This window comes from Planococcus citri, chromosome 1 (assembly GCF_950023065.1).
Source record: "Planococcus citri chromosome 1, ihPlaCitr1.1, whole genome shotgun sequence".
NCBI lineage: Eukaryota > Metazoa > Arthropoda > Insecta > Hemiptera > Pseudococcidae > Planococcus > Planococcus citri.
This window is the reverse complement of record NC_088677.1, coordinates 68,809,279-68,823,496: the sequence shown is the minus strand read 5'-3', so window position 1 is coordinate 68,823,496 and position 14,218 is coordinate 68,809,279.

Genomic DNA, 14,218 nt, shown 5'->3' with positions numbered 1-14,218 from the left:
CATTTGAATTATGCGAAGGTTGGGGACATCAAAACGGTGGACAGTAAGTATACACACGTCTTTTTGAGGTGCTTACGAAGTTAGTAGTAGGTATGAACTTATGAAGGCTTACCAGTGACTCTTGAAGTATCAAAGAACGATCAATTTTTTTTTAATTTTATGTAATTAATTATTATTTTTTCGATATTTTTTGGACTTACGGTCTCAGGGTGCACGACGTGTAGATAGGTAGGTGTTAGACTAAGGTAATAACTCCATTTAATCAGCATGTTGGAAAATGATAAATATTTTATTGCCATTTCCCACAACACCACTCTTGATGAAAAGTATAGGGGAAGACCAAAACAAAAACCGGGACGACCTTCAATTTTCACTTCTACTGTAAGGGTATTACAACATTGTAAAAGTAATGCTAATGGGAAAGTAGGTAATTACATATACAAATTATAGTAGGTGCTTATTTGGCATGCTGTACAATTTTCGTTATCACAACTCTGCTGATTAAACAAACCATTCTCTTAAAACAGAGGAGAATAAGAATTGTGAATGCTAGCTGTACCTAAGTACATATACTTACCCGAAACTGGATTTCTTTTCGCGATGTGAAAATTGAATACAAATTGTGAAAAAAAATCGTTTTTTTCGCAGGTTATAACCATTAGGTCAAAATTTGAAATAAGAATCAGCAATATCTACATGATCAGCAATATGTTGGTAGGTACACTATTTCTTCAAAACAAAAATCAATTTTGGGGGGGTTTGCAGTGAAGGGGCTTGGTTCAAATTGTGGATGAAAGAAACTGACTTCAAATTCGAGTTCACGATTCTGAACTTTATATCAAACCAGCTGTTAGCTCTCGAAGTGAGTAATACCCATTTAAATTTCTAAAATTTCAAACAAAATGCTGTGATCAGCAACTAAGTAATATGTTTTGTACTTTTGTTTTTCAGCACAACTTCCTCCACCCACCAGGCGGTAACTGACGTGAATTATTAGATATCCAGAATTTGACTGATGAGTGATAACGAATAATAATCGCCACTGGTTTCAATATACGTAGATACAAGTAGCCAGTTTTATCAATTATCATACACCTGATGAAGGAACTGTGTGCCGAAACGTAGTGTTCTCGTGCATTTGAACGTAAATAAAATTTAATCAAGTCAAAATGTGCAATTTTGTGGGTTTTTATACTCATATATTTTTTTTTCTAGGTAGGTATACTAGTCGAAGCCTAATTCAATTCAATTTCTTTGTAGGTCAATTGATTTAATGAACGGCTCGAGGCAGCCAAACAGGATGTCACAATCGTAATTAATAGTTTGCAATCCGGTGTTGAATACACGGAACACAAACAAGAAGTAGATGTCCTGTTAGCCGATCTTGCGAAGTAAGTTCACACACTCCAGAAAGTGATGACCTCTGTTGAGAAAATAATTTTGTATTCTTCATTTTTTTCATTTTTGAAAAACTCCGACTGCGGTGGGCCTCTCAACTTTCAAAAATTCTAAATAATCCAACTTCAAAGCCAAATTTTCAAAATTCAAAACTTTCAAGTTCCAACAACTTTAAAAAGTCTCTTTTGAATAAAATGAGCTCTCATCAGGATATTAACCCCGTCCCTAGAAAACCCAAGTCGGACCCCTAGAATAGCTGAAATTGGTATTTTACATTAAATTTCAGCTATTTTAGGTGGTCAGCTTGGTTCTCAATGGAGGGGGTTAAAATCGTCTAAAGAGTTCATTTTTACTCAAAAGATACTTTTTAGTGATAAGAACATGAAATTTCAAAATTTTACAGTGAATTTGTAACTTATAAAATTTTAGAAAATTGATGGGCTCACCGCAGTCCCAGTTTTTCGAAAATGGAAAAAAATCAAAAACGGGGAATTATTTTCTCATCAGTGGTCACCACTTCGGGGGTTGGGAGGGAGGAAAATTCCAACATCGAAAATAAGAACCACCACAGTAGGTACGTAGGTAGTGTAGGTAGTAACCCCAAGTCGGGCTACGTTCCGATTGCCTAAACATTGCTATTTGCTAGGCATTGGCTATATTGGTTTTGCTTTTCACGCGAGAAAAACTTTGCTAAGAATTTTCTCCTCGTGCACACACCAGTAATGCAAACCCAATAATGAATTTGTTGGTGGGGGGGGGGGGGAGCACCTCAACGATACTCGCCACAATTCCGTAAGAACCCGTTAACGAATTTGTTGGTGAGTGGGAAAGGAACAAGAACAACGCCAACGCGCGTTCTGGTTCCTCATCGGATGCATCGGATACAAGCGGCAACACCAAGCTCCAACAGTGGGGCTAGAGCACTTTCTAGAATGACATGTGAAGTGAACATAGGAACAGACCCGGTATGGTGTTGTTTTATTGAACGTAGTACAAACCTTGACTGTACATTCTATAATGGAAGTATGTTTTTTCGAATAAAATATAAAAATGAAGTTAATATTTAAAACCTAATTTAGATCTGAAGAACACAAAGAGCCCATGCCAATTCTTTCGAGTCCAATTTGTGTCCTCTTATAAACAATGCTTCTATGGGAATGGCATAAATTAGTGCAAGGCATTCCAACAAAACAACGTAAAATGTGGGAAAGTTTTGTTAACCTGACCAAATGTGTATAAAGCAATCAAGTGGCTGAAAAAGCATAATCACTCGTATGAGAAAATACAATCGCCATCGGAATCTGCACCTGAAAATATTAGTTCCAGAACTAATTTACGTCGCATACTGCCATCTATCGAATGATTACTCCGAAAGATCGAACTCTAGACCATGCTCTAGACGCTTATTGAAAAATTTATTGATAGCGTGAGAAAGAGCACACTGCAGTGTCTATCAACTTATTCGAAATTTTTGCAAAAATGACCGATCGTCCTCTTCTTAATGTACATTTATGAATTTCTGCCTGGTTACAGAATTTCACTATATGGCCGTAACCAAAGAAATTAAAATATGGCAAGAACAATTCGGCAGTTTCAGAGGTTGGAAGTATGTCTCAATCAAGCAAGCCATTCGTAGTAGCATGGATTTTTGGGAGCTGCTGCATGTGATTGCAGTGAATCTGCCATATACCACTCATGATCAATTGATCATTTACATTTCATGTTTTATCTAATATTTTGTTACACAATTCTGAAAACTTGGCAAATATGTACATAGAAAAAGCTCTGTTAACATCAATGACCTGTGAACAAATCCTCGAAGATACTTTAAAAAATACTACACTCATCGCAAATCATCATCTACGGGCTGTCTATCGTATCTAACACAAATCACACATGCACATAGCTGATCATTACGACGAACTTATAAAAGCGTGAGTATTTACAAGTTCCTTAGTTTATGATATATGTAAGTTAATTCATGTAATTTCATTAAATTTCCAAATTTTAGTGTACTGTCTAGCCATAAAAACTGGCCCTAATGCATTAAACGCTTGTAATACAAAAATTAAATTGTAAAAATTCAAGTGATTATTATATATTTGAAAAGTAGATGAAAAAAACTGCAATTTGACTGTAACTTTGCTGCAACGTGTTGGCAAATACTATCAACTGGCAACTCCATCAAAAAATGGTGTTTCATCCTCCTAGCGGTCTGGCAAGTAACTAAATTTCACACAAGCATCTGATTTGTTATGAACCAACCAATCAGAGCATTTTTGATAAGAATTAGTTTCTGTACAGGCCGTTCAGATCGCGCTTTTGCCGTCACAAAAACGCTCAATGTATTTTAAATGGAGTTGCCAGTATTGTTAGTTGAAAGTATTTGATGTTGGTCAAGGGACTTCACAAAACAACACAAGACCCATGTACCTACAGAGTGGACAGAAATATAGTGAACCCTAGAGAAAGTTTTTCATTAAAAATAAAGGTTGGCAACCATGAAACAGATGCATATGGTTGGTGGAAAGTTATCATCTCAGTCCAGGAACCAATCATATGTCATCATTATTATCATTTACCGCGACCAACCAAAATATTTAGCAGAAAACTTTTTCAAGGGTCCACGATATTTCTGTCCACCCTGTATACAAAAAAAAAAAAAAAAAAAAAAAAAAAAAATATGGTACACGTTTTTTAAGAAAAAAATGTCATGTGTAACAATTTTTTTTTTACTAAAATATGTAGTAATTTGGTGATCTCAAACCACAGAATTCTAATTTTAGTGAAAGAAAATTGATGCACCTAAAAAATTTCAAATAAAAATTATTGCCAAACTTTTTCGACTTTTGGCGCCCAACATGGGTCTCATTTTATTATATTATTTGCCTTTCTCATTTTGTTACACTTCTTCCCCTGACATCATATTGCAAAGTACAGTAAAATTGTCGCTTTTTAATACACTTTTTTGAATATATAGGTAGGTACTCAATCACTTTCACATTTTTAAAATTTGGTTTTTGTGTTACATGCATTCAGCCAGACTTGGAAATGCCGGACTATACAAAACCAGTAGGGTTGCCGCGCTGTTCTGGTTATTCTCTAAAAACGACAAAGACTACAAAAATGTTGGACTAAAACAGGACAAAGGATTATTAATATACCATCGCAAGGATGGGTGGCGCCTGATAGGATCGCACGAAATCCCAATTTGGTACGTATCACAACAAAATGAACTTCAACTATAAGTTAGGTACTTAAGTAGACCTAATGAAAAAATTTCAATTAATCATCACATATGTTCACAGGAACTTTCGAGATGAAAGCGAGACAAAGCCAAAATTGACGAGCGGATCACCCTACCAGAGAAGCCACCAATAAAAAAACACTTTCTTTCAAAAATCACCAAAAGTCGACCAATTTAGAAAAAATTTACAGACAGTATCTATGGCTGTGTATGTATTTGTAGGTAATTTGAGACCTTGGAAACTTTCTCTACAAGGTTATAGGTACACTTCTTTTATGAATACAGAGTAGCAATGGGACCAAAGACCAAACATTAGTGATGAAGAGAATTTAGACCAATATTTCATCTGACAATTTCTCAGATATAAACATTGTTACATTGCTAGGCATTCTGGCTATATTGATTTCGGAGTATAGTCCGTTGCTTATCACGCTCCAGTACATGAACTCCAGATCTGAGATACACAACAACGAAAAAAAAAACCCTAGACATCTACCCAGATGTAAAGCTTCTAGTTAAAATTAAGGGTGATCGCCCAAATGTGTCACTTTATGACCTTTGGTTACATTCATTACAGACAGACTCACAAGATGAAGAACGCCACAATCACAGCAAGATGAACGACTAAGCCCAGAGCTCTGATATAAATGTTCCAAAACTGAGCACTTCAGATGGCAATGCCTCAAAAAACACCCAAGACCAAGGATCCATTATAGTAACCGAACGACATCTACATTTGATTTTATTAGTATTATGGACATCACATGATTGACTTAGACTTAAACCGGAGGTGAGCTTTTCTTCTATATTATTGATTTATAAAAAATATCGAAAAAGGAAATAAAAATTAAACTTAATCTTAACTCTGTTGAAAGACTATGGAGAAAGACATGTTAAAAAATTTCATAATAGTTTAAATGCCTCCATAATATAGAGACACTGGACACTTGACCCCAGCACAGAAGGAGTTCAATAATAAGCTAAGCTCATGTAGAGTAATGATAGAGCACATGTTTGGAATCCTAAAACAAAGATTTCGCCAGTTGTATCATTGTAAACCGAGGGGCCATAAAACTTTATGCCACTTCATTAGAGCCTGTCGTCTTTATCTTTGTCCTCGCTGCCAGAGTTGGTGCGATTCCATCAAATTGGGAATCTAAATTCCCTGTTATACGATTCCTTTGAAATGGGAATCGGATTTGGAGTCGCAATTTGCGATTCCATTCAATGCGCGGCTCCGATTCCGATTCCACTCACGGCTCCTGCAATACGATTCTCACGGTTCCTTAATAAGATTTTCGCGGCTCCACGATTATTTTTTACCAGTGACGGTTCAAAGTCAATGAAGTTATGCTATTTGGAGGATTGTAATTTTTCCTACAATAATTGAAATTTGAATGTTAGATACGTGTATTGAGCATTAAGTATGAGAAGGTACCTATTTATTTTCTAGAATTTTTCTGTTTGGTTTTCATAATAACTAACAAGGGAACCTCTTGAGGTGTCCGCCTCCGATTTGAACGGGACCGTGATTTTTGGATAGAGTATGTTCTAAAACCCCCAAAAAAAAATTTCAGCTGCCCAAGTTCATTTTTCGATTATTGGCGAATTTTTGAAAATCCAAAATTGACTATTTTGATGATTTATGCTTTTTTTTAAAAAAAAGTATTTACTTACCTACTTGATCAGTAAAAATGTTCAAAATAAGCCCCAAAACTGTTATTATCCCCCCGAATCCAAATTTCGTCATTTTCAGCAATTCTGGAGCCTCCAGCGCAATTTTTCAATTTCTCCAGAATTTTGAAGTTGCTCCAGAAGGCGTGAATATGAAGTTGGGCAGCTAAAAATTGAGTTGTGTGTTATACTCGACCCCTCGACCTGTTTAACAAATTTATCCACATTTGAGCCGATTCTGGAGCGGACACCTCGAGAGTGGTTTTTTGACCAGCTTTTTTTCAAAATAAAAATATCCAAAAATCAAAAATTTCTCGTTTGTGAGAAAATTTTTGAAATTTGCGCGAATCGCTGTATTTTGTCATTAATTAACCACACGAGAGCGAATTTCGCTATTTCCAGCCTTTTTTGGGCCTCCCTTTAATTTTTGGATATTTTTATTATGAAAAATGCTGGTCAAAAAACCACTCTTGAGGTGTCCGCTCCAGATTGGCTCAAATGTGGATGAATTCGTTAAACAGGTCGAGTATAACACATAACTCGGTTTTTAGCTGCCCAACTTCATATCCACGCCTTCTAGAGCAAATTCAAAATTCTGGAGAAATTTAAAAATCGCACTGGAGGCTCCAGAATGGCTGGAAATGGTGGAACTCGGCCTCAGGGGGTTTGTTGTGTTCAAAATACAGCGATTCGCGCCAATTTCGAAAATTTTCTCGCAAACGGGAAATTTTTGATTTCTGAATATTTTATTTTGAAAAAAAGCTGGTCAAAAAACCACTCTTGAGATGTCCGCTCCAGAATCAGCTCAAATGTGGATAAATTCGTTAAACAGGTCGAGTATAACACACAACTCGATTTTTAGCAGCCCAACTTCATATTCACGCCTTCTGGAGCAACTTCAAAATTCTGGAGAAATTGAAAAATAGCGCTGGAGGCTCCAGAATTGCTGGAAATGGCGAAATTTGGATTTGGGGGGATAATATCAGTTTTGGGACTTATTTTGAACATTTTTACTGATCAAGTAGGTAAATACTTTTTTTTAAAAAAAAGCATAAATCATCAAAATAGTCAATTTTGGATTTTCAAAAATTCGCCAAAAATCGAAAAATGAACTTGGGCAGCTGAAATTTTGGATTTGGGGGTTTTAGAAGCGGACACCTCAAGAGGTTCCCTTGTAAGTAGTAAGTACATTTCTAAATCAACCATAGAAGATAACCAAATTAGTCCGAGTGAAGCGAGGGAAAATTTTTTGGAAAAACTTGTGATTTGATAAGTAGGTAAAACAACATCAATTTTAATGTGAGAATTCGGTTTTTCTGATTTCAACATTTTTCAAATTCAATCACTGAAGAAAACCAAAATTAGCCCGAGCAAAGTGAGGGAATTTTTTTTGGAAAACTTGTGAATTGAAAAGTAAAACAACAAAAATTTTAATGTGAGAATTCGATCTTTCTGATCTAGACTTTTTAAAAATTTTATTAAGTACTTAATGGTTAATTGTTTCTCAAAATTGTGGTGCTACCAGGACATATTTCGAAGATTAAGAGAAATTGTCTCAGCAATGCAGCCGGGCATAATAATGACAGACTTCGAACTGGCCATGCAGCAAAGGATTAAGGGATGTGTTTGGTGGAGCGCAAATCATGGTTGCTGGTTCCGCTACATACTAAAGTAAGAATACTTCGTAAAGCAGTATTTTGTACTCGTTGCAGTATAGGTACGAGTATTTTGTAAAATAAAAAAATCTATCACACATATCAACGGGAACAACAATAATAACGCGCGTCAAGGTGTACAGGGAGTACATAAGTGAATCAATTTACGTATAATACTAGTCTCAAGCTCAGATTCGAAAATTGCGAATTGGATGGAATTTTAATCGGCAACCAAGGGTATGCCCAAAGCAATTTTTTATTCACTCCAATAGGAAACCCAGTTACTGATGCTGAGCGGCGATATAATCATGCCCACGAATACATACACTCGGAAAGTAATAGAACGTTTGTATGTACATGTATGTACATAATACATATATCACATTCAATTCATATGAAGGGTACACGTTTACTAGGGCGGGTCAAAAAAAACATAGGTTTCGGAATTTTCTGAAATTCACATTTATGATGGTATCGTTTGAGTTGAAACCACCCCAATAAAATTGTTCAGCCTCCAGCGACACCATGGGGCTGAGCCATGATGCTTTAAAGTAGGGCCATTTCGGCTAAAAATTCACGTTTTTTAGGTTAAAAGCTCCAAAATCGAATTTTTTTGTTAGCCTTAGCACTCGATTGGTAGAGTTTTAGGTACTGAATCTTCCTATATGGAATTCAATTGGTTTTTTCGGTGTTCGCTTACGTCTTCTACAAGTCCTAGAAATGATGAAAATTTAGAAGAGTAAATCGAATGTTGAACAAAAATAAAAAATGGTTTTTTTGCTCAATTTCATTCGAAAACTTTTTGTGCTCGACTGTTACTTATTGTTAGATTTTAAATTAATTAAGTTGGATTTGTTGCTCAGTTTCATTAAGGTGCAGGTATGATTTTTCAAACAGGGTTCCGTGTTTTCAAAATATGCCATTCTGGATTGAATTTTCAAAAAATGAAATAGGAAAAAACTCGGAGCAATTTGATGGAATTCTTGAAATCGATGAAATCCTGAAATCTTGTATATTATAAAACTCGAATCATGTCCCTATCAGCGATCTAAGAGCATATTGATGATTCTTAATTTAACCCTCTGAGTACACATACGTATATAACTTACTACATCAAAGCTGTTACTCTATTTCATCAAGTTTCACTTTCCAATCAGGCCATGCCATCATGAACAAGAGAAATTTTATCAGATGCAAAACCACTGATGAGAGTTTTATATACCTAAGACATATGTCACAAAATTTTCATACTTTCTAGGACTTGTAGGAGATGTAAGCGACCCCCCCCCCCAATTGAACTCCATGGGGAGATTCAGCATCTAAAACTCTACTGATTGAGTGCTAATGCTACAAAAAAAAATCGATTTTGGAGCTTTTAACCTAAAAAACGTGAATTTTCAGCCTAAATGAGTTTACTTTGGGACACCATGGCTCAGCCACATGCTGTCACTGGGGACAAAAAAGTGTTTTAGGGTGATTTCAACTCTAGAGAAACCACGTAATTATGTGAGTTTTAGAAAATTCCGAGATATACTTTTTTTTAAAACTGCCCTAACGGATATTCCGGCCATTACTCCACTTCCCATGAAAATATAAGAAATTTGCATTTTTTAGAAAAATTGTTCTAATCATAAATTTAAACATTTAGGATGATAGGAAATAATTTTCTAAAAAAAAGTGTAGTATACATCGTTTGCCTACCTTTATTTTTGAAGGGGCTAAATGTAACTTTTTTAAAACGTGAAAAACCCTACTAAAATTGTGCCTTGGACTACCTGAAAGGGACAGGAAATTGCTTTTGCGAATGACTATGAAGACATAACGCCGCTCACAACGTGGAGTAAAATGATTTCCGATGAAATATTGGAATTAATCATCACATTCATCACTGGCCTACCAATGAGAAATTAGATTGGTATGGAACCGAATACATGGCCAAAAAAACCTTATAGAGTAGAAATCCACAAAAGACAAAATGATCATCAATAAGTCGTTATATGTTCCAACCAATAAATGTGAAATTAAGGCCGTCATTGGAATACTATACATGTTGGGAATTCGGAATATGAGGCACGTGAACATCCACTCTGTCTTTGAAGATGATGGTACAGGACTAGACTTCGTTCGTTGTGCAATGTCAGAAAGACGATTTCGAGTGCTATTGAGAAGCCTTAATAGATTCGACCTAAAACGCACACGAGATATCCGGGATAAAAAAAAAGATAAAATCCCACACATCAGAGAAGTAACTCATGAATTTATTCAAGTCAAATTGTAAGGCTGCATACGAACTTGGCGAAAATGTCATGGTGGATGAGATGTTGGATAGATTTCTCGGTAATTTTGGATCAAAGAGGAAGATGAAAACCAAGCCTGCGAAACAAGGTCTTCTGTTTTACACTCTTTGTGATGCAGCCAGTTACTACACATACGACATCGAACAATGGACAAGTAAAGACGCCGATGCTCCGCAATCACAATTCAGCCCTGCAGACATAGTTAAACGACTCAGCGCCGACATATATGTACAACTCAGGTAGAAATATCACAGTTGATAGATACTTTACTTCTTTAGAGTTGGCTAAATATTTAAAATTGAAAGGTCTCACATTGGTAGGTCCCTTCCGTCAGATATGGTTGTCAAAAAAGATAGGGACGAATTTTCCTCCATGTTTGCTTTCAACGAAGACGGGACACTAGTCTCTTTCAAGGACAAAAACGATAAATTGGTCTTGCTTTGAAGAGAGGATCGACGTATAGTCAAATTGTAGAAGGTCATAAAAGGTCCCTTCCTGAAGTTATCGATTTTTACAACAGCACAAAGGGGGGGAGCTGATACAACTGATCGGTTGAAAAATCAATACTCGGTAACTAGAATGTCGCGAAGGTGGACTCTAACAGCCTTTTTCTCGATTCTAAATATAGCTGGGATAAATTCGTACATTATTCATAGCGATTTGGCGATACCAGCTAATCGATACAAATACCGAAGGCTTTACATTAAAAAATTGTGTTTTGAGCTGTGTAGAGAATATATGCAATATCTAGACTTCAAATACGCCAAACACCAGCCGACGTAAAAGCTCGAATACCTGAAATTTTTGACCTCGAAGGAAGTCCTTAACGTCCTCGAACATATGACTTGAGATCACCGCGTAAATATGAGTAATGTGTATGGAATAAATAAATGATGTAACTTCTTAATTTTCACTCTTATTTCAATTTTAAAAAATGAAATCACAACTTACTGGCAAATCTAGAATGAAGTACATTGGAGAATAAAATGTTTGTTTGATTTTTTACATAAGCTACCTATGGCTGCTCCTACAGAAATATAAGTAAGCAAAACGTAAACACCTCTTTTCTTTCGCAAAAGCAATTTCCTGTCCCCTTCAGGGTCGAAGGTACAATTTTAGTAGGTTATTTTTTCACGTTTTGAAAAAAAATTACATTTAGCCCCTTCAAAAATGAAGGTAGGCAAACGTTGTATACTACACTTTTTTTTCAGAAAATTATATGTATTTCCTATAATCCTAAATGTTTAAATTTATGATAAGAACGATTTTTCTAAAAAATGCAATTTCTTATATTTTTATGTATGCATGGTTGCCTAGAAAGACTAGATAGGGGATCTGAGACCAGGTGCGGCATACTCAGCACCAGCCAGGCTACACGTTTGTACTAGCCTCTCCCCTCAATTCCATACTACCTATGGCTGGGTAATAGTTTTGGCCATACCAGTCGTTCCTGTCATCGAAACGAGGATGAAGCAAATGAAAAATTGAAAGAATAGGAGTGGTGAAGGCAATTCTCAGAACTCCAGTAGTATGAATTCGTCGAAAGGCTGCATCCAACGACACCACGAACAAAGATAGAATCATGTTGGAAAAATAAAAAAAGAATATTTCATTTTTCTATCAAAATTTAGATTCGTTGTATTCATAAATAAACAAAATTAAGTAAAAATAACTGGCTGTGAAAGTAGTGCAGTTTCGGAAGTATAAATGGTTATTTGTTGTTTTTGAAATTATAAAAACTTGTTATGTTATAGTTTAAAATTATTCTAGTCGATCGTTTTTTAACTCGTCATCATGTAACATACGTTATTCAACGATCTTTGATCGTCTTTGGGTTCATTGAACCATTTGTTTGTTGTTATTTTTTTCGAAATATATTTTTGTAATTTGTTGTTAATCAATGTTCATCATTGATAGTATTTCGAGTTCGAGTAATTGATCGTATTTTTCATCAATTATTCTACATGGTAGCAGAGCGTGGTTTTTCCAAAAGCTCTGTATTTCGTATTTCGACGTGTATTCCTGTGTGGAATCTCCGACGACGTTTTTGGTTCGTGTTGGCTTGTGTAGCTACGGCGTTCAGTGGTATTCGAATTTGGTTCGACGAATTGTAGTAGATGTCGACGGTCTTGTCTTATCTTCGGTCCGGTCTTATCTTCGGTCCAGTAAAGTTGTAAACAGCGACGACGTGGGTAAAGTAAAAAATACCGCGACTTCTAAATACATATCTGAGTCCGTAGGCGATTCAGAAAGTGTAGCTGGTCCTAGTTCTGCTGGTTCCGGCGACTCGCAGATTCCTCCTGGTATTGCTGACGATTCAGCGAATCCTGTAAATCCAGATTCTGTTTCTCCTCCATCCGGTGATCCGTCTGGTCCTCCGCCTCCAGAAAATCCTCCTCCTTCTCCACCTGGTGACGACGATCCGAGCGACGACGACGAAAGTGATTCCGACGAATCCGACGAGTCTTCGAGTAGTAGTTCTTCCGACGACGACGATATTGTGTATAGAGTAAAAGCCGGTAAAAGGAAAAATAACTTTTTTTAAAAATTGTGTGAAATGTAAAATCCGGCGAAAGGAGTAAACCTTAATAAAAAAATCAGACGACGTATGTAGGTAAGGAGAAAACCTTTTAAAAAACTGTATGTAAAGGAGTAAACCTTTTAAAAAACTGTATGTAAAGGAGATTAACTGAGCGTGGATGGACAATTCAACAGTTTTACTTACCTACAGGTAGGTAGTCATGTAGGTTGACGTAATTCGGCGATTATAGTTTTTTGAAGAATGTCTGAATTTTTCTGAACAAATAATAGTGGAGTTTATGTACGGTATAATACAAACGGTTCGAACGACATAGGTTTTTGAATTTTCAAGTAACAATAAGGTTTCAAAATGAGGTATATGTCTTCTCAAATTTCCGATTGAAAGTTTTCTATCGAACGTATTGATTCGTGGCTGAATCTGGAAATCGTTGTAATGTTTTTGAATGGTATGATTATTGTTTTCTGAAATGGTGTGTCTGAGTTTTTCGATTTTGAGCGGTTTGGGTCTGTTTTTTTATCTGATAAGAAAATGTGACTCGTTTTGTTTTGAAGTTCATTAGTTCGATATTGTTTTGGATTTATGATTCACAAATTATTGTTTGTGTGTCACGAACTAAATTTTGTGGGGGGGGGGGGGGGGTGTTGGAAAAATAAAAAAAGAATATTTAATTTTTCTATCAAAATTTAGATTCGTTGTATTTATAAATAAATAAAATTAAGTAAAAATAACTGGCTGTGAAAGTAGTGCAGTTTCGGAAGTATAAATGGTTATTTGTTGTTTTTGAAATTATAAAAACTTGTTATGTTATAGTTTAAAATTATTCTAGTCAATCGTTTTTTTACTTCGTCATCATGTAACATACGTTATTCAACGATCTGTGATCGTCTTTCAGTTCATTGAACCATTTGTTTGTTGTTATTTTTTTCGAAATATATTTTTGTAATTTGTTGTTAATCAATGTTCATCATTGATAGTATTTCGAGTTCGAGTAATTGATCGTATTTTTCATCAATTATTCTACAAATCATATGGAGGTATTATCAGCAAACTTATAATGCGCCTTTGCCTGCATATAAGAATGACCCAAAGTTGGTATTCAAGAATCGTACATGGTTAAGACCGTTGCACGAAGCACATATCTGTAGAAAACATAAGAAGACGGTGTTGAGGTGCAAAGATTATCCCTATGTGTGCGATAAGAAAGAAACGCTGAAAAGTCATCGATACCGCGAGTACACCCCGTTCGAAATTAACGTATCTAATTTTTTTAAAAACAATAATAATCATTCAATCTGCGATGTAAAAAGAAAGTATAGTAAGTCTTCAAATGAAAGATGTACTACCCGAAATAAAAAAGTACGATGTCATTATATTAAAACAGAGGCTTGTTTTTTTATATTTTCAG